Consider the following 25,693-nt stretch of genomic DNA (forward strand, 5'->3'; position numbering starts at 1 on the left):
AGAGATGCAGCAATGTGCCGCAGCCGTTTGACGTTGTCGACGTAGGAAGTTAACTAGTTTGTTGCCATACAGACGAACAGAAATTTCTTGACATCCGAAAAGTATATACAACACCCTTACATAATCACAGTGAAATTCTTGTTACTCATAACCATTCCTAAAAGTGTGTGTTTACCGAGCGATGTCAGAAAGTATATAGTACCGGTAAGTTTTATTTTGTTGTGCTCAGTTCATCCTGGTAAATGAGAATTTGTTTAATATGTCAGTCAGAACAATTAGCAGGTTAAATTATCAGAATTCTTCATGTATCATAAAATTCAGACAACCGTTTCAATTTCTATTTATATATAAATTCACTGTCTGTCATACTGTATAGTTAAACTTCACCACTGATTAATTTTTCTCCCTACATCTACTTCAAGTAATGCGTTTGTGGTCTGTTTAAATGAATGAAGGTATGTACGAGCGCATAAAGTCTCTATGTTGAAAACAGAGGCAATGTTTTAACAGAGTTGGTTACCTTATACGTATGATGTAGTCATCTTATTGTCTGTACAAGCGTACTAGAAGTTCGTCGACATTAAACTTTGTGAAGAATAGTAAGAATCAGTTTATCTTTGGAGATATAATAGTTTACTAAAGAAGGTAGCAATTGTTCAGCAGTTAAAAGATACAGTACAGGGGAAATTTTGTACCATTGTAACATAATGTAGGCTTTCACGTCCTGTGTTTACTTCAATTAAAATTTCCGTGTTGGGAGGCCGTGGTCTATATACAAACTATTTAATCACTTTTTGCGCCCATCAACAGGAGACATCTTCGGAGATAAATCAGCAACTATATCGAAAGCTTAAACTGATTCTGAATTAATACAATTATATGAAAGCCATCACAATACGTCACGCGAGCCGAATGCGTGATTATCTCTCGCCGGTGACATCTTCGTAGATTAAAAAATAATCGACCATTACTGTTCTGACCAAAGTTGGTATCCATATTTTATTTAATGTGCTTACCTTTTCTTTTCTATCAAAATTGTCACGATTTGTTACAGATCAATACCCCTTGCGCTGCCCCCCCCCTCTCCGCCCTAGTTAGTTATAATCTGGGTAATTTGCCTACGATTTAAGAAAAGCTAGTTTTTCACGCATCTCAGTGTTTATAACGTCACGTCTCCTCAACCGTGGGTCGTACACTAATTCTGTAGGTACTGTCAGTAGTATACGTGTATACTGAAGTTTGAGTAAGAGATAAATTTTTAACCTTTCATTATTTTGCAGGGGGTGTCGACGAGAAAAAGATTCTACGAGGTTTGAAACTATGAGTTAAGTTTGTTAGAGGTCGGTAAGTGCTCTCATTCTCAAATACAGGACGAATAAACACTCCGTCATCAGGCCACAAGTGGCCCATCGGGATCATCCGACCGCCGTGTCATCCTCAGATGAGGATGCGGATAGGAGGGACGTGTGGTCAGCACACCGCTCTCCCGGTCGTTACGATGGTTTTCTTTGACCGGAGCCGTTACTATTCGATCGAGTAGCTCCTCAATTGGCATCACGAGGCTGAGTGCACCGCGAAAAATGGCAACAGCACATGGCGGCCCGGATGGTCACCCATCCAAGTGCCGGCCACGCCCGACAGCGCTTAACTTCGGTGATCTGACGGGAACCAGTGAATCCACTGCGGCAAGGCCGTTGCCCGCAGGACGACTACAGACTGGGTAAATTGCGCGCCGTGAGTTGCATTGCCTCAAGACGTATACACACTTTCTAATTTTAATAGTTAGGTCACTGATCGCATAGAAACAATTTTGGCCTCGCATGAGGTGCAAAACGATTTTTTAGCACACTAGAAAAATAACAGAGGGACAGATTTGACAGTTGTTTAAGCGCAGTCTTTCATGAGTAGAACAATCATGAAGCTTGTTGGCATCGTTGGTTGTACGATGGACGGGAGACGAGAGAGTTAGATTAGAGGCTAGGCTTGGTGTCTCACTAGTAAAGATAAATCCCAAGGTATCGAGTCCCATACCTGGTCAATCCTTCACTTATTGACCCGACTTTCTCACTTATCACGTCTGCCAATGTTTACTAATGTGAAACATGCCGAGTTGCACAGTGGTTCGGAATCCACGTTAAACTGTAACCCCCCCTACAATCGGGTGGGTAAGTCAGTTCATAGATCGGTCGAAGGCTACGGCAAACCATCTCCAATAGGACCATGGCTAGTAACACTCAATTTTGAGACGAAAAATATGTAGACTTCTGCAGACAGCTCCACCAACTTAGAGGACTAATATGTAGGGCGACAAGGGTAATATTTCTTAATTATTAAAAAAGATAATTAAAATTTGGATCAAATTCTGTTCTGTACCGAGTAGCTGCTTCAGTAACTGTAAAGTGAAAAATCAAACCGGCGAACAAACAGAATGAATTCACAACCTCCTTGAATAAAGCTGCAATTTCCAATTTTTTTAATAAAAGAAATACAAAATTTGAGTGATTGAAGAACGAATGTTAATTAAACAGAGAGAATACTTACAACGCCCACAAAGAAGAAACATTTAATTAGTAAGAGAGATATAAACTACACGAAATTTCATGAAACATTCATTTGTTTTGCTAGGAAGTCGCAACACGGCAAGCCGAACTTACATTCTATTAGTAATGAAAATACTTTATGCTTGCATCTCCCGTTGAATCATAATATATCTGCTTTTCGTGTCTCTGTGGTTTTTTTTTTTTTTTTTTTTTTTTTGGATATCGCACTCTATACAGCAGTTAATATTTCGAATATCAGTTCTTAGGCTGCCTATCATGTCAAGAAACACACACATCAGTACACATGCTTACAGTTGATGTGCACATTATTCGAACAATGTTGTTAATTTTTAACTTTGATACCCGTGCTAATGGAATCAGTAGCAAAATCAACGCGTTGTAAGACTTTTTAAAATCACTAGTTATGTCGTGACTCCCTAATAATCCCATTACCATTAACTGATTTACAGAGATGATTGATAATTCCATTCAACGTCGATACGTTCGTTGTCTGGCTATGTCGCTAAATGCATCAAACTACGCATCTCTCAACTTTGCTTAGTCAGATAACTATTTCGTACAAGGAAGTCTGTTCTGCGGTTTTCGTCAAAAGCCGTTTTCCTTCTCACGAAGACCAGAAATACCACTTCTATCTAATATCACTTGCAGTTGATAAGTTTTTTCTAAAAAAAACGCTGACGTCTTTTATGACGATAAAAAGTCAAACTATTAAATGGATCAGTCTTAAAAGTTCGCCTTTGCGTCAATTAATTGTCGGTCAGACATCGCACATTATTTTCACTTGCTACTTTCAGTTTTTCTGGCAGTCACTATGATCTTTGTTTTCATTTTTCTCCATTTTCACTGCAGCATGAGAGTAGATTTTGCTTCATTCAATACCAAACACGATTAAACTCTACTCTCTGTGGCAAATTATTTTAAATGAGAATGCATACTATCGTTTGATATAAAGCTTGATAACACTATCTTATATTATTGATAATTCATTATTATTTACATGCTGCGGCGAAGAATTTAAAATTATGTAGTGTACTAAGACTAGACTAGGCTGAAACGCGCCATATAGCCAGTCAGTCGGCTCGCAGCCGTGCTAGCGTGCGGAGCTGCTCCGCGCGCCGTCCGACGCTCCGCTCTCGGCGGTGTTTACTTCCGCGTCGCGGTGTTTGTGTCTATGGAGTCCAGTACTAACGTACTCCATGGCGCACTCGTACCGCCGTGCAACGATCAAAGTAACGTTTCAGACCGAACATCCACGACCCAGAGCTTTCGAAGTCGAACAGTTCATACGTGAGGATCTACGTTTGAACCCCCAGGACGTAATCGGCATACATTTTTCCATCACTGGAAGTGTTGTCTACATCAAGATGTCGCCGGAGGAAATTTGCAATGACATAATTCACCGTCATGCTACCGGACTAAAATTTAAACACTCTGATGGACATATGGGTGCTGTGACAGTCGCCCATGCTGGATTCGGCCTCCGGACATTGCGGGTGTTTGAGCTCCCGTTTGAGGTACCTCAGGATGTGGTCATTGCCGCTTTCCAACCATATGGCACCGTCTTGGGTCACGTCGCGGAGAAGTGGCACACATTTACGACCTACCCCGGCGTATTAAATGGCGTCCGGCAAATAAAAATTGAGCTGACGAAACATGTCCCATCGTACCTGCTGATTGGCGGTGTGAGGGCCATCGTCATGTACGATGGGCAGCCACGAACGTGCGCAGGATGTGGCCAGGAGGGACATGGACGTTCCGAATGCTTACACTGCCGTTTAATACGGACGCCGTTACGTGAAGAGACCCAGGCTTCGATGGTCACGTCCTTACCCATCACCTACGCCAAGGTTGCACAAGACCCCGTCGTACCAATCCCGATTGCGCCAGCAGCATCGTCAACGCCACCCGCCGCAGCACAACGCGCCGACGACACTAGCACGGCGTCGCCTACAGTGATCGCTTCAGGACCGTCCGGGTTGCAGACCGAAACCGATGTTCCTGTTGGAACCATGGACGTCGACCTCGGTGTCGTGCCGACGTCTGCCTTTGTCCAGACGTGTTCGGCGTCAGATGACGGGCGACCACATTCTGATTCAGAAGGCCACATCAGAAAACAGCGGTCGCCTCGCAAACACAGGAAACGACGACGAACGCCTTCCGATGACGCCCTTTCTCAGACGGCCCCGCGAGATGTCGACCTGATGTCTGACGGTGATCTCCCACATTGCGTCCAGTCACGCGATGTGGCAGCATTAGGCGCCCCTCCTGTGACGCCTCCTCTCCCAGCCTGGGACGTGTCCTCGCCGTTGTCAACGAATGATGACGGCGGTCCCCCTGCCACTCATGTTGCGGAATCCACAACACCCGTTCCGGAAGTACGTGACCGTCACATGTCCACGTCGTCAGCTTCCTGGGCCGATGACGTTGAAGACGAAGTGGAACAGACTGCCAGCGTGTCTGCACAGGAGTCCACCACGGCGACACTAGGGCTGGCGCCCCGCCAGTAATAATCACCACTGCGGGACCACCGGCGGGTCTCCACCTGCCGGCTACTTCTACCGCACATTCTGCAAATACTGAGGATGGCCGTACACAGCAATATCGTATCGCCACGATGAATCTTGCCACCATTCGTGCCCCCCAAAACCTGGCCATGTTCCGAGACACTATTTACTCTGCGGATGTGGATATAGCACTCTTACAAGAGGTGTTTGTGGCTGACTTCCTAGTTCCCACCGGATACAACGCCCATGTTTCCCCCGCATCCGACAGCGGTAGCGGCGTCGCCATCCTGCTACGCGACGGACTCCCTGCAGAGGACGTCATCCACCTCCCCACTGCGCGAGGTATGGCCCTCATACTGTTCGGCGTGCGTATTATTAATATCTATGCTCCGTCCGCACTGGCCGCCGTCATGACCGACAAAATTTTTTTGCCGAAAGCGTCACACCCCTCTTCACCGGTCCGCAGGACGATTTGGTACTCGGTGGGGATTTTAACTCGAAACAAGAGTCCGCGGACCAACTCCCGCGACATTCCCCTTGTGCATCTCTCTCAGTGGTCACCGACCGTCCACGACTTGTTGACACATGGAAGAAGCTCCACGGAATTCATCCGGGCTATACATTCTACACCTCTCACTTGTCAAGCCGCATAGATCGCATCTACGTTACCCGCTCCCTTGCTGATGGGACACGTCATGCGGAAGTCTGGCCCTTGGCCTTTTCAGACCATGATGCGTACCTCTGTGACGTCACTCTCGCCCGACAGCAAGTGTGGCATAGTCGTGGTCTGTGGAAACTCAATGTCGCTCACCTGACCTCCTCAGACTGTCGCCGTATGGTCGAAGAAGCGTGGGCACGCTGCCACCATCGTCGAGAAGCCTATGACTCCACCTTATCATGGTGGCTCTCCTGTGCAAAGCCGACCCTCAGGAAGACTGATGAGCTATGGGAAGGAATTAAAGACGTGGCAAACTAATACCCTGCGCTTCTACTACACCATACTACGTGACTGTACGACGATGCCTTTCTCGCCAGTCCGGCAGTCGATGGTCCATCGCACGAAGGCGCAGATCTCCGTGATCATGCGGCGTCACTTGGAAGGCACTGTAGTCCGTTCTCGAGCTTCTAATCGAATTCCTCAAGAACGTCCGTCGATGAATCACCTCCTTCAGGAAAGACAACGACGACGACGAGCTCTGATCCAAGTCCTCACTGATGTGGAAGGGCGCCGGCACGACACCCAATAAAGCATCGGTCGTACTCTCCATGCTCATTTTGCCGGGCTATACGCAGCCGTACCGCATTCTGCAGCACTGATCACAGAAGTCGCTCGGCTTACTACGAACACTCTTCCGGAGGACGCAGTGCATGACCTCCAAGACGACGTAACCACGGATGAAGTGGTAGATGCTATCAAAGCGGGTCCCGATAACAGATCTCCTGGACCTGACGGTATACTCATCGAATTTTATAAAAGTTTCCACTATTTGTTGGCTTCCACGTGGACGACAATCGCACAAGAACTGATGTCACCGATGACAGTGGTCCCGAGCGCCATTCTAGAAGGCATTATTATCGCCGTACATAAATAGCGCGGGTTATAGAGGGTCCAGGACTATCGACCAATTACTTAGCTCAACAGCGACATGAAAATATTCACACGGCTACTGGCATCGAGCCTCAAGAAGGTCGCACGTTACGTCACATTCCGTGACCAGACTTCCCTAGGAGGCGACAACAACATCCGTATGGCCCTTTGCCGTTACAGAGACATGATAGCATTAGCGCATTATCAGCGTCTCCCTGGCGCCTTGGCTTCACTGGACTTTAGCCAGGCTTTCGAATGCGCCTGTTGAGTAGTGCAACCTCTAAAATCATGTACAATGGTCGCCTAACACCGCCCCTGGTCATCGCACGATCTGTGCGGCAAGGCTGCCCACTTTACACGATTTTGTATGCTTTCGCCTTGGAACCCCTGCTCCAGGGCATGCGCCAACGTTTGGAAGGTATGGCTGTGCACGGCCACCGTTTTTGTTGTACAGCCTATGCAGACGACATAGTACTATATCTGCGCAGTGAAGATGAAGTACGAGCAGCACTGACATGGGTGGCGACTTACGACGAAGCGTCGGGGAGCTCCCTCAACGAGTCAAAATCCAAGGTCCTGCTCACTGGTGAGGGCTTGCCGGAGATTCGCTGCCCCCTTAGTGTCGCCGCCAACACAGGATGTCTTGGACTTGATTTCACAGCAGATCTGCGCCGCTCAGCGACTATCAATGGTAGACGCTTGCTACAGACAATCAGAGCAAGTCTCGCAGATCACCGGCTACGAGCTCTCGACGTTATCCAACGCGCGCAATACGTGAACATGTATCATGCTTCCCGTATACCACACGTGGCTCAAGTACCACCAGTCCCAAATCTCCTGGCGCGACGACTGTTGATGGCTTTCGGCGCCTTCGTCAGCTCGGGGATGTTATTCAAGGTGCAATATGAATCCCTTGCACTGCCACGAGATCGTGGCGGGGTGGGACTCATCCACGTGCCGACTCGTGTCAAGGCACTATACGTCAGCTCCCACCTAAAACTTTGGCATCGTTGCCCGCAGAGCCTTACTAGCCTCCTGCTTCACAACTTTGCGCCGGCCTCCTTGTCCGCCCCAGTACTGGTATCGACCATTCCAACCCCCTTTTATCACATCCAACGATTTTTCCTGGAGTTCAGTTATATCTACCGGTCCTTACCACACGATCCGCTATCTTTTTACTTCTGGCGACAAGTCTACGCTAGGATATTGGACTTATCTCAACGAACGACACTGCGTCCTGATAGCAACCCACGCTATAAGCAATATTTTTCCAATTTCTTACGGAGAACCTTCGATGACCCACCTCGTAGCTGGAACGTCCAAGCCCTGAGATGCTGAAAACTGTATTAACCGAACCGAACTGAATAGATCTGCTACCCAGAACCCACGCCTACGACATAAGAAGACACGTTTGGACGAGCTGGCATGCTGTGGGGGGAGACACTTCAGGAGTTCCTGTAAGAACTGGTCTTTAACTACAAGTCGCACGACGACATTAAAGAAAAAACTTTTCCTTATTTATTCCTCATAATTTGTTCTTAAAGGAAAAAGAAATTTGATTTTGGCTTTGAGAAACGTTTTTTTAGAAAAAAAAGTGGTTAGCGTTCAAGCACCGTAATCGCTGTATTGATGGATAGAGTCCCTTTCGTCAGTTTCTTTCTTTTATTTTCAACACAGTCATTTTCTTTACTATTTATATTACAATTGATATAATGGGAAAAATACGCGTAAAAAAAAAGTGGGCAGCGCGGTAGTCTGTCACGCCAAGGGGCCCGGGTTCGATTCCCGACTGGAGATAGAGAGAGAGAGAGAGAGAGAGAGAGAGAGAGAGAGAGAGAGAGAGAGCCGAGAGCGCTAACGCGCAGCTTCCTGAACTCGGGTGGGCGCTCTGGCTCCAGATCGAATCCGCCCGGCGCATTAACGACGACGGCCGGTGTGCCGGCCAGCCTGGATGTGGTTTTTAGGCGGTTTTCCACATGCTACTAGATGAATACCGGGCTGGTCCCCACATCCCGCCTCAGTTACACGACTCACAGACATTTGAAACACATTCACACTATTTCACGATTTACACTAGACAGCTGGGGTACACTAATTCCGTCCTGGGGGATACGGGGTGGCGGCAGGAAGGGCATCCGGCCATCCCTTACACTTAACATGCCAAATACGGTTAACAATGGCCGACCCTGCGTAACTGCGGGACAAGGCGCAAGCGACAGAATAGAACTAAGACTAGGCCGAAAGCCGCAGGCAGTGTCCAACCAATCACATTATCCTTAAGTATCTCTATGACTCGAAGATTCACATTTCCGATAGTTCCTTTGTCGTCCGCGTCCTCGTATTTTGCACTTGACAAATGTAAGCATGTTGATCAAGCTTCTTCCAATGGAGACAAAGAAGTTGACGTAACTGCCGGCCGAAGTGGCCGTGCGGTTAAAGGCGCTGCAGTCTGGAACCACAAGACCGCTACGGTCGCAGGTTCGAATCCTGCCTCGGGCATGGATGTTTGTGATGTCCTTAGGTTAGTTAGGTTTAACTAGTTCTAAGTTCTAGGGGACTAATGACCTCAGCAGTTGAGTCCCATAGTGCTCAGAGCCATTTGAACCATTTGATGCAACTTATTTTTGTGCCAGTACGGTGGATATCACATTGTTTTGATATCTTCATTCCGTTGTTGCATCACAGTCTACTGTCTCTCGTGCTCGCACTCCACTATATATTGCAAGGATGTTCTGAATTTAACCTAAGGCGTAGTGACCTCCTCCCGTTCCACCACAGGCATTCACACTGGCTGCCTCTGTGTCGAGCGTCAGGAGACTAGAGAGAGTTAGTGGCGTCGCCATTGGAGTCGAATGCGTTATGTCTGCTACACGGGATAATGTTTTTCCGCTAGTAGCTATTCACTGAAAGATACCCTAGTGGCCAATATCGATTAACGTCATGCTCGATCAGGTAGTCACAGTGTCTAGTACACTATAAATGGACTACGAGAACTATTTGAAAGGACGCCATATATTTCGAGTATCAAAATACCAACGAATGTAACAATCAGCATAATAAAATGGTAAAGTTGTCGATGTCAGGTATTTTATATGTCAGAGATACTAAACTACACTAGACAGAACGTTGTCCACAAACGAGTCAAGCCAGTTGTTGTTTAATAAGTGAGGAATTCTACAGCTTCGAAATCCAGTACGGCAAATAAAAGTCGAGACAGGAAGATGAGAACGACGGTTAGGGTTTCTACGTTTATCGTCGACGAGGTCATCAGACCCGGAGCATTTGCCCTGATTGACGGTGTCCTTTCGAATGAACCAAGCCACCTGTCACCTTAAGCGAAACCATTGGAGTCATAAATCTGGATCGCTAGATGGCGTTTTGGAAACCGAACCTCCAGAATGCGAGTCGACTGCTTCAGACACTGCGCCATCCTGCTCGGTTAGTGATGAGAATCAGCTTTATTTTTAAGGAATCATCTAATCCAGTCGCTAGAGTAACGAAAGGTACTGCCAATGGCCAGTTAGTTTGCCACTAGTCCTTGCACCAACTTTCGGTGATTATAGTCGTACAGACATCAGCGGAAATCAGAATTTAAACTTCGCGTCCGTTGAAATGACTGTTTTACAAAGTAGGAAGGAAGGATGATTTACAGCTTAACGTCCCAACGACAACCGTGTCGTCTAGAGGCGGAGCATAAACTTGGATAGGGTAGGGTGGAGAAGAAAATGGGCCGTGCGCTTTACATAGGAACCACTCAGCATTTGCGTGGAGGGATTTAGGGAATCACGGAAATCTTAAAGCTTGATAGCCGGGAAGGGATTTGAACCGTCGCCCTCTCGAACGCGAGTCCCGTGTGCTAACTACTGCGTCACCTCGTTCGATGGTTTACAACATACGGACGACACGATGCAGTAATCTTTTGTCATGCGTGCAAGGTACTACCGCGGCACGGTACATCAGGAGCCTTGAGATGGAGGGAAATTACACGCGTTCCAAGGAAAGATTCACTGTCACAGCAGATAGACGCCAGATAAGGCGAGCAAACAGCGCTTGCGCACGGCGCAGCACTGGCGACTCAAGTCACACTAGCTGCACCGGAATAGTAAACAGTGTCGATCGAACCAGAAGTGCTTTACCATTTACTTTCCGATTGTTTGACACGGGTACATGCTCTCTTCTCATTACAAAACAAGCCTTAGTACAGTGAAAGCTGTGCACGAAAGTGTCCAAACAACTTGCGAAGCAAGGCAAGAGCCCACCAACACAGCTTTCTTGTTACTTTTGAAAACCTGCCGAAAAAAAGGTTATCATACAAAAGATGCCTGGAAGCTTTTATCGATAAGAGACTCCAAAGTGAATGATACTCCGCGTTTTCTCTTTTTTTTTCCTGCACTTCGGCTGGTGCTGTGAAATTTGTTTTACGACACTGGCCTATATCATCTACCGGCAGCTTCAGCACAGGCTGCTGCTTCCTCTGTGCTACTGCCGTCAGTAGATAAGCACATATGTTTCAACACAATATAAAATTTGACACATATGGGATGGGTGCCATTATACAGATTAATGCAACATATTTCTGGTAAAATAAACTCTGTTCTGAAATTTGTTGGTCCTCAGGCCCCCTCTGTCCACACGTTATGCTCATTTACAAGCCTAATTTACTTTCACATTCAAACCACATAAGCTTCCTGATTGTTATCTTCTGCACCTTTCACGATCTTCCTGGTACAGTCACAGATATATACGAATATCTATTTATAACATGCACGAACTGGCTTAAGCTGCAGATCTTATGTAGCGTCTGCAGTACTACGCGGCAAATGCGTACACCCACCGCCAAATAGTGCCTTTTACCACAAACTTCTTAACTTCACGTCCCGATCCGTGCTCCGAAAACGGAGCCAGGCTTCCATATAGTATCTCGGTGGATACTAACTCTCTTTTCGCTAAAATGAGTACGGTACAACTGGCGTTCGGCTGTAACTGATCGATTTGGTTGTGCTGATAGACTGACATGTAGCATCGACCGATTTCTAGGTTAGATTTAAAGGTAATAATTTAGTTGTGAGATGGATAAGGGAACGAATGTGAATGCCAAACAGAGGCTGTGATAACGGACTGAACTGTAACGTTTCCTAATGTTTGCGTTAGCGACGTAATTAATCGACACATTTCAGGCGAACGCCAGCTGTACCGTACTCGCTTTTGCTGCTCGTGCAACCGCCACCGACCGCGCGCCAACGAACAAATGTGGCGCTAACAAGGGCTGTCGATACATAGGATATGCAGCTTAAACATATGTGCACTGTAACGAAAATGTTGAGCCCTTACCATTAGTGTTTCAGCTAATGTTAGGATATATGGATGTCATACCGAAAATCAAAGAGGCAAGTTGAGACGAAAAATTTGTCTCGAGGATGGTTGTGCATCAATGCTCCGTGGAATATCTCAAGTGGTTGTTGGCGAATACTTACAGCGCTCTGCCATATACACAACTTCACATTATTTCAGAGGTCGTCTAGTAGACGCGGATAATTATATTTCATACGAGCGGTAGAGGAATCCTTCCCTATCGCTTCTAAATACTTAATCCTAGGCCGTTCACTTTCTTCCCAGCACTTTCCCTTCAATAATGTTTTTGATGAAAGTTGTGTGTCTGATGAAACTTCCAATTTCTTTTTTCCGTTTCTTTTACTGAACTTCTCTGTTTGTTAACTTTTCCCTTAACAATTTCAGGTTCGTTTTCTTTCTGTCTAACTCATTCTTATTATTTTCCACCATATCCACATTGCAGCGGCTTCAAATCTGTTCTTTCAAATCCACCCAGGGCCCAACTTTCATTTTCATAGAGCTTTGTACCTATCATACTAGTGATTCTGTAAAGGATTTTGTGACATCTATATACATATGTTGGGTGATTAAGATGTTTTTCTGAGTCATAAATGTCTGTTTTGTCAATGCACTCTTCTTCATTTTCATTATCCGTCTCTTGCCCTCTATGATTATACTACCGAGAGATAACAAAACTGTTTCACCTGATCAATTCTGGTATTAATTTTATATTGCTTTTAATTCAGCCCCCTAACTAACCTAAGGGCATCACACACATCCATGCCCGAGGCAGGATTCCCACTAACTAACCTAAGGGCATCACACACATCCATGCCCGAGGCAGGATTCGAACCTGCGACCGTAGCGCGCGACCGTAGCGGTCGCGCGGTTCCAGACTGAAGCGCCTAATTCATCCCATATTTTTCCGTACTACTATTGTGACTCGTACTTCAAGTGGATGCCAGTACTAATTCTGAAACGGTGGACCTCGTATAGGTTAGCACTACTAACGGCTCTTAGATTAATTACTACGCAGTTGCAGCCAGATACAAGAAAATAAAAATGTTTTGAGTAGCACTACTAACGGCTATTAGATTAATTACTACGCAGTTGCAGCCAGATACAATAAAATAAAAATGTTTTGAGTTGAGAGTGTAGCAGTCTAAAAATCCAAAAATCCCCGACAGTTCATTAGACAATAGTGACGATTTTCTTTGTCATAACAAGTATGTTTAAAGTTTTGGTGACCGAGATTAAAAACTCTGCCATTGGGAAAAGATGCGTGCATGCAGAGGTTGGCCGCGCGGGATTAGTCAAGCGGTCTAAGGCGCTGCAGTCATGGACTGTGCGGCTGGTCCCGGCGGAGGTTCGAGTCCTTCCTCGAGTGTGTGTGTGTGTGTGTGTGTGTGTGTGTGTGTGTGTGTGTGTGTGTGTGTGTGTGTTTGTCCTTAGGATAATTTAGGTTAAGTAGTGTGTAAGCTTAGGGACTGATGACCTTAGCAGTTAAGTCCCATAACATTTCACATAAATTTGACAAACCTTTTTGCAGAGGCTATTCCGAAATGAAAACACAAATTACTTCAAATAGAGACTACTGTATTTAAAATTTCCTAGTTACTTTCGAGACTGACGAACAAGCTTAAATATCCCGATTTAATATTAAGCCGAAAACACTTCAAACTTAATAACATATAGGGAATTACAATGCACAACTTTCAATGAGCACGCCACGAACGTTAAGATGAAACGTAATTGCGCCCAAACCCTCAGCAGAATAGTGTTCTAAACGTACCACGAGAAGGGATATATTTCTAAGAAAGGCTGCATAAGAATGTTCTATATCCTCGAACAATAGTAGTTGGTAATTTAAATTACTGTCTGTTATTTAACAGGGTATAGTCGCTCATATTGCACGAATTTTCGCAACGAGACTTACAACCAAATCCAGGAAACTACTGAACAATAATTATTCCTCAGATATCATCTGAAGACCACGCTGATAAGAAGTCAAACAATGTGAACGATTATACCCGGCTGAGCACCCGAGAAGAATTTAAATTAAATATTCGTCGGAAAAATTTCGAAGCGAATACCACTTCGTTCTCCAAAGAAACACGTACATATTAAACAACCTGCAAAGAGCACTCTACTGCGGTTGTATCGTTCTTTGTAATACTGCCTACGCCTTGAATGAGTCATCACATGCACGATATTTGAAAATAGGGTTTCCAGTTCGAAATCAGTATCGGAATGAGTAAATATAAATTAAAGTTACGTTTTGTTCTTAATTCTTTCATTCTCTAGCTACAGTTGCTCATAACATCCACACAAACTTACAACGCATTGAAAAGTGGCGATGGCAAACTCTGTTCCAACAAAAACGTGACGTTATCCCTACAGTGACTACACTGATGTGACAAAAATTCATGGGATAGTGATATGCACATACACAGATGACAGTAGTATCGCGTACACAACATATGAAAGGGTAGTGCATTGACGGAGCTGTCATTTGTACTCACGTGATACATGTGAAAAGGTTTTAGACGGGATTATCACCGCACGACGGGGATTAACAGATCTTGAACGCGGAGCTAGAGGCATGGTACATTCCATTTCGGAAATTGTTAGGGCATTCATTATTCCGGGATCCACAGTGTCAAGAGTGTGCTGAGAACACCAAATTTCAGGCATTATCTCGCACCACGGACAAAAGTGATAGACGGCCTTCACTTAACGACCGATATCAGCGCCGTTTTCGTTGAATTGTCATTGTTAACGGACAAAGAACACTGTGTGAAATAACCAAGGAAATCAACATGGGACTTACGGCGAACATATCCGTTAGGACAGAGAGACGACATTTGCGTTAATGGGCTATGGCAGCAGACGATCGACACGAGTACCTTTGCTAACAGCATGACATCGCCTGCAGCCCCCTCTCCTGGGCTCGTGACCATATCGGTTGGATTCTATTAGACGACTGGATAACAGTGGCCTGGTTGGACGAGTCCCAGTTCAAATTGGTAAGAGTTGATGATGAAGTTCGAGTGTGGCGCAGACCCCTACGGAGCCACGGGTCCAGGTTGTCAACATGGCACTGTGCAAGCTGTTGGTGCTCCGTAATGGTGTGGGCTGTGTTTGCATTGAATGGACCGGGTCCTCTGGTGCAACTGAATCGTTCATTGATTGGAAATGGTTACGTTTGGCTACTGGGAGACGATTTACAGCCATTCATGGACTTCATATTCTCAAACAACTATGGAATTTTAATGGATTACGATGTGCCGTGTCACCGGCCCACAGTTGCTCGCTATTGGTCTGGAATATATTCTGGACAATTCGAGCGAATGATTTGGCACTGAGACCGCCCGACATGAATATTATCGAACATCTATAGGCCTTAATCGAGAGGTTGGTTCGAGCACAAGATCCTGCACCGGCAAGAATTTCGCAATTATGGATGGCATAGAGGTAGCATGGTTCTATATTTCTACAGTGTACTTCCAACGAATTTTTAATCTATGCCACGTCGCGATGCTGCACTACCCTAAGTCCGACAGGATACCAGTAATCGTCGACTAAAGTGGACACAGGATGAACGATATTCGACCGTGAATCAAGGGAAACAGTCGTCGGTTGCTCGGAGGACTTGTTACATTAGGTCGATGGTTGTGTCCGGATACGCCGTCATGCAAGCGAACGAGAGCTCAAAACATGCAGCGCACCGTGAACGCCAGTATTTCTTTTCTGGAGACTAGAAATCTACTCTGTAGGAATCAGCATGGGTTTAGAAAAAGACGATCGTGTGAAGCCCAGCTCGCGCTATTCGTCCACGTCAGAGGGCCATAGACTAGGGTTCCCAGGTAGATGCCGTGTTTCTTGACTTCCGCAAGGCGTTCGATACAGTTCCACGACAGTCGTTTAATGAACAAAGTAAGAGCATATGGGCTATCAGACCAATTGTGAGATTGGATTGAAGAGTTCCTTGTCAATGTCACTCTTCCGATGTACAGGTAACAGTGATTTCAAGCGTGCCGCAGGGGAGTGTCGTAGGACCGTTGCTATTCACAATATACATAAATGACCTTGTGGATAACATCGGAAGTTCACTGAGGCTTTCTGTGTATGATGCTGTGGTATACCGAGACGTTGTAACAATGGAAAATTGTACTGAAATACAGGAAGATCTGCAGCGAATTGACGCATGGTGCAAGGGAATGGCAACTGAATCTCAATGTAGACAAGTGTAATGTGCTGCGAATACACAGAAATAAAGATCCCTTATCATTTAGCTACAAAATAGCAGGTCAGCAACTGGAAGCAGTTAATTCCATAAATTATCTGGGAGTACTAATTAGGAGGGAATGATCATATAAAGTTGATCGTCGGTAAAGCAGATGCCAGACTGAGATTCATTGGAAGAATCCTAAGGAAATGCAATCAGAAAACAAAGGAAGTAGGTTACAGTACACTTGTTCGCCCACTGCTTGAATACTGCTCACCAGCTTGGAATCCGTACCAGATAGGGTTGATAGAAGAGATAGAGAAGATCCAACGGAGAGCATCGCGCTTCGTTACAGGATCATTTAGTAGCTGCGGAAAGCGTTACGGAGATGATAGAAAAACTCCAGTCGAAGACTCTGCACGAGAGACGCTCAGTAGTTCGGTACGGGCTTTTGTTGAAGTTTCGAGAATATAGCTTCACAGAGGAGTCGAGCAGTATATTGCTCCCTCCTACGTATATCTCACGAAGAGACCACGAGGATAAAATCAGAGATTAGAGCCCACACAGAGGCATACCGACAATCTTTCTTTCCACGAACAATACGAGACAGGAATAGAAGGGAGAACCGATAGAGGTACTCAAGGTACCCTCCGCCACACATCGTCAGTTGGCTTGCGGAGTATGTAGATGTAGATGTAGACGTAGATTATGCTATTAGGAACGCTCACCTAAGGTTCCACAGGACGTGAGGTAGTAATCGAAGGCACCACGGTTGCTGTTGACAACTTCAACGTTATTGCAGACCACCTACATCCCTTCATGCTACAGTGGTTTGGGAATATGATAGTGAACCCAAGTTGGTGCTTTGGCCACCAAGTTCACCTGGGTTGAAACCGACAGAACACATCTGGGACGTTATCGGAAGCCAGCTTCGCGCCCACAAGCCACTGGTCCGAAATGCACGGCAAATCTGTGATCTGTACATAGACATCTGGTGCCACATACTTCCGGAAACTTGTCACTGACTAATCGAATACATGTCACTCATTATCGATGCTGTCTTGCCTTCTAAGGATGACAAACAGCCTGTTAAACAGGTGGTCATAATGTTTTGGTTCGTCTGTTTGTGACTGCAACTCTTCAATGCACGAGAGGGAAATGCAGACATTGGAAAAAGCAGCAGAGAGGGGTCGGGGTGGAGGGGAGCGCCCTAATGATGTAATTATAAGAATACGTTAAAAACTGAGCGAACAGAAAGTAGGCAATGTAGAAGTACACTAAACAACGGACAGTGATGTGCGTAGGTCCTGTGTCAGACGAACGAATTTAGGAACGCGCTGCTAGTATAGCAACAGGTCGGCGTAACACATTCGAAAGTCTAATAGAAATGGTCGGAGAACTTCAGTGGGAATCCTTGGTAGAAAGACTACGTATTTCTCCCGAGAGTGCTTTGGATAAATTTACAAAGCCCTGTTTTTGAAGGTGACTGTGTGGACACTGTGCTGCCACCAACGATTTCTAGAGCAGCGGTCATGAGAAAGATTGAGAAATGTACTCGTATGTGTACAGAGGCATTTAGACATTTTTAGTCTATAGGAAAGGGTGGTCACGAACAGTACAAAAACCTTGTATGGGTGTTGCAGAGCAGATTGTCCTGATAAATAACTGTTAAGAAAAAAATCGATACGTTTCGCTGTTTCTGAATTAATTAGCACTGGAGTTAGAAAATCAGACCGTTGCGCGCGCAATTTCAAGCGGCCCGCCAGAGACGGTGTCGGCAAAGGTGTACTTTGTTTGGTTTCCTAAAACCAAACAAGAGAGCCAGACAAAACTGTACATACAGTAATGCTAGAACTCGAGCCAAAGGCTGAAGAGTCTCGTGGGCTAATTCTAGTTGGCGGATCACTTGAATTTGCGCGAGCGCAACGGCCTGATTGGCTTATTTCAAAGCTAATTACCTCGGAAACGTTGCAATGTATCTAATTCTTTCTTAACAATTATCTCTCAGCACAATCTGCTGTGCAACATCCTTAAAAGCTTTTCACATTGTTCCAGCCACTGCCGGCCACGGTGGCCGAGAGGTTCTAGGCGCGTCAGTCCGGAACCGCGCGACCGCTACGGGCGCAGGTTCGAATCCTGCCTCGGGAATGGATGTGTGTGATGTCCTTAGGTTAGTTAGGTTTAAGTAGTTCTAAGTTCTAGGGGACTGATGACCTCACGTGTTAAGTCCCATAGTGCTCAGAGCCATTTGAACCATTTGTTCCTGCCATCCTGTACTGGTACGATATACCCTCCGCCATGCACTGGCTTGCAGAGTACTCATGTAGATGGGTAGAAGAATGGTCAATTTTGTAGGAGAACTAAGGCATCTGGGCAGATACTCGATCGGCAGTGAAGGAAGCAACAGAGTGGTAAAATTTTGGGAGCTTTCGAAGACTTGGATATGAAAGAAACATGCTACAAGATTTGAGTGCAGTAGGTCAGTTGGTATGAAAAGTTTATGACAAGGACAAGAAGAGAGGGAGACTGGTATCGAATTATGCAAATGAATGAAGATTAAATTGGCCCTACAAGGCGTGAAGAATGACCGACTGCTTGTGAATTTAACGTAATATAAACTGATCTGCAAACTGATAATCAGTAGTAGTCGCAAGCACTTACAAATTATCTCGGCTCTAATGACCACACCGTCAACAGGACGTTACAGCCTTTTTTCTAAAGCACCAACTTGTCATACATGCGTTTACTATTCTCTCTTGCCTCGTTTCACTGATAATATTAGGGATCTGAGAGCCATTTCCTTATCCTTAATCTAACGTGACTCAATTTGAAACATGCAAAATCAAAAGATGCATCACGTAACAAGTAGTGTTAGAGGAGAAATCATTCAGCAGTATCTTGCAGTGGCTCTGTCACTGAACGACTATTCGCAAGTAATTTTGTTATGTAACTGCAACTTTGCGTTACCTGCCGCGGGCACCACAGTGATGAAGAAAAACCGGTTCCGGACACTGACATCATGCTCAAACAAGTGCGAGGTCCCGAAGTGCGGTGCCTCCGCGGACAATCGAGGCGCGAGGCCACACTACTGACTCACCTCCATCTCACCTCACCTCATGTCTGTGAGGCGGCCCACTTCGGTCTCCCTTGCAAGTGCAACTACTGCTATGCGTCACACCATATGTGCGCTTTGAATGGTTTTTGTCAAATGTACTGCTTCCCGATGTAAAATTCTATGAAACGCTCCACCACTCTTCGTTGATATCCTATTTCATTAAAACTGCTCTTTCTTCCCTAACGAAATCTTAATACTTTGCCGAAATGAATTTATTCTGAGCTGGCTAAGTTGGTTTTATGGGAGCTTGTTGTGAAGCGAAGATGCGCTGCTTTTGTGCTTGCAAGTTTCCCAAAGTGATGTTCGATTAATCGATCTTGACTACAAAATTTCTGAAATGATGTGCTCTAGTCACTTCAGTTCTTGACGATACCTCTGAATCGCGTCAGGTAGCTTCACTGCTGTACTAATGTCATATTACAAGGACGTATTTTATATTTATAAACTCGTGCGCTATGCCACGTCTTACAAACTCGGCTTCCAATCTCCTGATATGAATGTTCTACTATTCACAATGAAAGAATAAGGGGGTCCATGCGGTACCGAAAGAACCAAACCCTCCTTAGAAGGCCCAAGCTAAAGACGATATATATCCATTCCACGGACGGACCATCATCAACATTGCCTTATACCCTCATGCTGTAAGACACTGCGAAGGCTCTGCAACATTGATTTTCAAGATACCATTTTCGCTGGAATCGAGTTCATCAAGCAGATATTTTCTAAAGGGGGGATAGCTGAGCTGTCGTCATAATGTGTAAATGCGTTTTCTCTGGAACAGAGCACATTCGAATTATTTCGTCTTTCTTTGATGGCAGTAGCCTACAGTTGAGTACACATTCTAGGTGCAGCACAGATCTCGCAATACGTTGTGGTCACCAGTGGTACGAGTAAAATCGCTATCTTTACCCAATTTCCAATGGCCCACTTCTCTGGGGAATTTACACTCCCTTGCTGGAATTGTTCACCGTGATCTTCGACGAAAAGCATCAGTCAGAAAATAAACGACACCATAAAGGCACCGATGTCTATATTTCAGCATCTATACGGATACGGGGAACATGGTCACAATCGGAGTCGAGAAAGAATTTTAAGGAAAGAAATGAGGCTCTCACTGGATTCAACCCATCACAGCAATACTATGGAAATGGCGTGCCATGGTTCGACCTACTGAGTGATTGATATCTGGCGAAGTACTTCCTCGAGATCACAAAGAAGAATGGACGACTCGAATGCCACACACCAGATTCCGTTCTATTATCACTAGACGGAACGTCATCGTGGGGTGTGTTATTAGCAATCTTGCGACCCTACATTCTCGTTGCCGCCGTGCCGGCGATGATGTACAGTGGCTACATTTCCTGCAACTTTGTACTCTAAAGTGTCGAGATGGACAGACCTTCTCCCAGTTGCTGCAGTGTCTTATGTGCAACCTTGTGTCCCGTGCAAGACTTCGCAATATTTGTTTCCAGTACTCTGCCTAGTTTTGACCCTCAATTTTTTAACATTTATTGGCGAATTTAACTTCATTCTGAGTTGTGAATATTGGTGTTCTACGACCAGGCTTCTGCTCCGCAAACCCTCCGATTTTGGAGTGCTGCAATTTTCACAGTCAGTGATACAGTTTCATTGCAAGAAAAAACCGTCAAAAATTTTATTAACGATTCACGATTAACCAAGAAAATTTTGATAATCATAAATGGAGTCAGAAGGACCGAAGTGCGAAAGCTATCCGATATCGAGAAGGATCTTAGGAATTCGCTGTTGATCCACAGGCAACTAGGCGCACGACATGCACAGGCAAACCGACTCTTCACGTTTACGCTCAAAATGCCAACAGAAAAAAGCTCATTTACACTAGAACGACGATAGACCAATAGTGCCAGGATGAAAATTCGGAAAGATAATAATGAGAAAACCAGACTTAATTAGTGAGTCTCATCACAAGTCTCTGTGGTCGTTGCTGAGCTTATGACCGACCCCCTTAACCAAACGTCTTCGTCCCGGACGGTTAGCAGCGTCTCTTAGAAGAGGTAGGCTAGAGATGATTTTGATTTGATCCATCCCCCTCCATGAACAGTCTAATAAGTACAGAATATGGATTCAGAGTAAATCAAAGAAAGACGCAATTAATGAGAAGTAGCAGAAATGAGGACAGCGAGAAACTTAACATCAGGATTGATGGTCACGAAGTAGATGAAGTTAAGGAATTCTGCTACGTTGGCAGCAAAATAACCAATGACGGACGGAGCAACGAGGACATCAAAAGCAGACTAACAATGGCAAGAAGGGTATTCCTGGCCTAGGGAAGCCTACTAATATCACAAATAGGCCTTGATTTTAGGAAGAAATTTCTGAGAATATACGTTTGGAGCACAGCATTTTATGGTAGTGAAACATGGACTGTAGGAAAACCTGAACACAAGAGAATCGAAGCATTTGAGATGTGGTGCTACAGATGAATGTTGAGAATTAGGTGGACTGGTAAGGTAAGGAATGAGTAGGTTCTCCACAGAATCGGCGAGGAAAGGAATATGTGGAAAACACCGATAAGGAGAAGGGACAGGATGATAGGACACCAGTTAAGACAAAGGAATAATTTCGATGGTACTAGCTGGAGCTGTAGAGGGTAAAAACTGTAGAGAAAGACAGAGAGGAATCCATCCAGCAGATAATGGAGGACGTAGGTTCCAAGTGCTAGTCTGAGATAAAGAGTTTGGCACAGGAGAGAAATTCATAGCGGGCCGCATCAAACCAGTCAGAAGATTGTCGACTCAAAAATAAATAAATAAATAAATAAAATAAAAATTTAAGTCTTCGTTGCACTACCCCTCACTCTCGTGTCCTCTATCTTTCCTTCCATGAGGTGGATCTGATCAGCCAAAATGGTCACATAATCTTTGGCAGTAATTCGATCTAGCAGAGTAACCAAGGAGCCCATGGATTGTCTGTCCAAATCATCATCGAAACCCCACCACGTGTCCATGTCTTTTCACAATACGGACAAAGAAATGGAGATAGTTTTGGCTGATCCGTGAAGTAATGGGTCTGGAGACACAGTTTGTGAATAGTGGATAGCAACTTGTGCCAGCACCAAAGCTCAAATCCATGAGGACGCTGCTTATCTCTGGCCTTAAGGGACCATGTTTCGCAACCATGACTGAAGGCAAAGAATACAAGTGTTTCAACAAGCCGCATCTTTGTGTTGTTCGTTATCGCTTTGTTCCGCCATATCCTTGGGATCTTCTTCGCAGCCACTCGCCCTAGCGTCATCCGCCTTCTCGTGACATCTTCACAGCTTTCTGTGTTGCAGGTGGTTGACCAGAGATAGTTGAAAGAATGCGCGGCTTGCAGTTTCTTTAATCGACCGGCTAGTTGGACCTGTGCTCTTCTATCAATTATCATGAGTTTGGACTTCCTGAGAAACGAACATCAGTAAAACAAGCTGAGGTTCAGTCGCATATTAAGAAAAGAAGCGCACAGCTCTTGGTTGCCCAAGCAGAAGAGGGGAATCCTGAGACAGGGCTGAGTCAGCCGATACGTGGGAGGCTGCATCTGGCACAGAGGCGCGCGCGCGCGCGCGTGCGCCCTCACAAACGGACGCGGCAATTATTATTTGCAGAGCTCGTGGAGGAAGGCAGAAGAAAGAAAGAGGCCTATTCGCTGGCAGAGGATCGCGATTATCCAATTGTAGGGCCGCGGGGCGGGCCCACTCGCCGCGCCACCAGCTGTCTTCTGGCAGAGAGGCCGGCAACCTGCCCGAAGAGCGCACGCAACGGGGCCGGCATTCCTCACCCGTCATTTGCGGAAACCACAGGTCTCACTTTCATTTGGCACTGTCGCAATTTCTTAAGTGTGGCGAATAGCAGCTCTGACCTCGAGCTCTGGATCTCACGATGCTGAGAACCCACGCGGCACAGTCGGCCCCCTGCCTCCTCACCAAATTCAGCTTTCTTGCAATGTAATACAAATTCAGTGATTACCGCTGCAAACCACATTGAGAAGGAGAGTAGCCCTGTTCTAACAGCTAAATATGAGTGCAAACAAATTTGAAATACCGAGCTGAATCTGTCCTGGGATCTATCGAGGTCATTCATTTGTAAAACTCTACGTCTGCGTACATTGGACGTTTGAGGGTTGGTGAATCTGCAGCCTGCAGAAGCGCAAGTCGCCGGACTCTTAATACCGAGTAATAGACATTTATGACCAATAGTTTTGCCTTTGCGTGGGGCCTTAGCCTCTAAACATTTTGTGAAGGAAAACCTGGTCCACAGTACCCTGCAATTATATCCTTCTACGATCCATCTTATTCTTTACAAAATGATTACCTACTTCACAACCATTGAATGAATATTATTTGACACTAAGTTAAACATTTGATTTAAACAATATATGTTGACACATGCGCTACGTAAAGAGTCATATTTTCCCAAACAGAATTTGCTGTGTTATTATTCGTGAACGAAATGTATATGTGGAATTTCCGTGAAATGCCTAAAACACAGTTACGCGAAGCAGTATGCGCATTTAACAAAGGCAATACAGGGTTTTGACAGGAATATGGAAACACCGTGAGAAATTTTTGCTTGAGAATAACTGCAGATGCCAGTCAAGCCTGCAGGTGACACTGTTCTATTTGACCACGATCGGCACCTACACAATGCCCTCAATATGTTGCAGGTGTCTGTCATGGTCAGAACAGTGTTATGTGCAGTTGTGAGTGCATTATGTGGTCAAATCGTCAAGCTCGTATGGTGGGTGCTTCTGTAGCCAAAGCAGCCGAAGTGTTTCATCTTTCAAGAGCACCGCATCGAAGATTCGTACTGCATGCAGAGAACAAGGATAGCAGAAATATACCCGCTAAATCGCAACGCGGGCGAATGTATGTGCTGAGTGATCGTGGCAGACGATCGCTGAAGTCGATTGTGACGAAAAATAAGAGGACGACAGCTGCAAAAATCACTGCAGAACTGAATGTCGCACTCAGGGACACTGCGAGCACCAAAACAACAGGATCGGAAGTCTATAAGTTGGGAATTCCAGTACAAGCTGGAATTCCAAAACTACACATCAGTGATGCAAATGCCCGTAACACGAAAACATGGTTCCGAATCTATGGAAACTGGACTACAGGGCGACAGTATGAAGTTATTTGGTCGGATAAATTGTTCCATAGTGTCCCAACTTCTGAACGAGTTTATCGTACGCTGTCCCAAGCCCACGCAAGACTAGTTTACCAAGAGTAAAACGTACTGGGCTTTCGGTGATGAATTGGACAGCCATATCGTAGTACTCCGTGGGCTCCATGGTTACTCTGCAAGGTCGAATTACTGTGAAGGATTGTGTACATTTTGGCTGATCTGATCCATCCAATTGTACACTGTATGTTCCTCTAAGGCGCTGCTTTATTTAAATAGGACTGAGTTGCTTTCACACGGCTTTCATCATCCAGGACTGGCTTTGTGAGCATGTGGATGCATTGTCGCATCTCGCCTGCTCACCACTGTCACAAGCTCTCAATATTATTGAACCTTCGTGGTCTACTTTGGAGAGAAGGGTGCGTGGACGCTATCCGCCTCCATGATCTTTACCTGAACTGGCTACTATTTTGCAGGAAAAATGGTATGAGATTCCTTTGAAAACCATATAGGAAAAATTTCAGTAGCAAACTTTCCTAAGACTGAGACGCTGATGTTCACGAATCAGCATGGTTTTAGAAAGCATCGCTCGTGCGAAACTCGGCTTGCCCTTTTCTTATATTATATACTGAGAACTATGGATGACGGGCAACAGGCAGATTCCATATCTCTAGATTTCCGAAAACCATTTCACACGGTGCGCCACTGCAGGTTGTTAACGAACGAACTAGCATTTGGAATAAGTTCACAGATAAGAGAATGGCTCGAAGATTTCTTAAGTAATAGAAAGAATGTTCAAATGTGTGTGAAATCTTATGGGGCTTAACTGCTAAGGTAATCAGTCCCTAAGCTTACACACCACTGAAACTAAATTATCCTAAGGACAAACACACACACACACCCATGCCCGAGGGAGGACTCTAACCTCCGCCGGGACCAGCCGCACAGTTAAATAATAGAACCAGGTATTTTGTCCTCGGCGGCAAAAGTTCATCAGAGACAAGGGTGTAAGTAGGCTGTTTAGGTTTTTATGTTGGTAACGCCATGTAGAGCTCCATATGAAAATCACTAACTGTGCTGTGTGAAGGCTGTGGTTGGTTTGCGTTGTTGGAGTAATATTCGCCATTGTAGTATTGGGCAGTTGGCTGTTAACTGCGCGTAGCGTTGCGCAGTTGGAGATGAGCCGCCAGCAGTGGTGGATGTGGGGAGAGGAATGGCGGAGTTTTGA

General features: G+C 45.4%; 1 protein-coding gene and 1 pseudogene across 1 annotated transcript in view; both read right to left on the bottom strand.

The window, feature by feature from the left end:
• The window catches only part of LOC126473331 (sodium- and chloride-dependent GABA transporter ine-like), a 353,680-nt gene that overhangs the window by 242,984 nt on the left and 85,003 nt on the right, over nucleotides 1-25,693 (bottom strand). The window lies entirely within an intron of this gene.
• Nucleotides 1,582-1,699, bottom strand: LOC126426651 (5S ribosomal RNA; annotated as a pseudogene).

This window comes from Schistocerca serialis, chromosome 1 (genome assembly GCF_023864345.2).
Source record: "Schistocerca serialis cubense isolate TAMUIC-IGC-003099 chromosome 1, iqSchSeri2.2, whole genome shotgun sequence".
In the NCBI taxonomy this organism is placed as follows: domain Eukaryota; kingdom Metazoa; phylum Arthropoda; class Insecta; order Orthoptera; family Acrididae; genus Schistocerca; species Schistocerca serialis.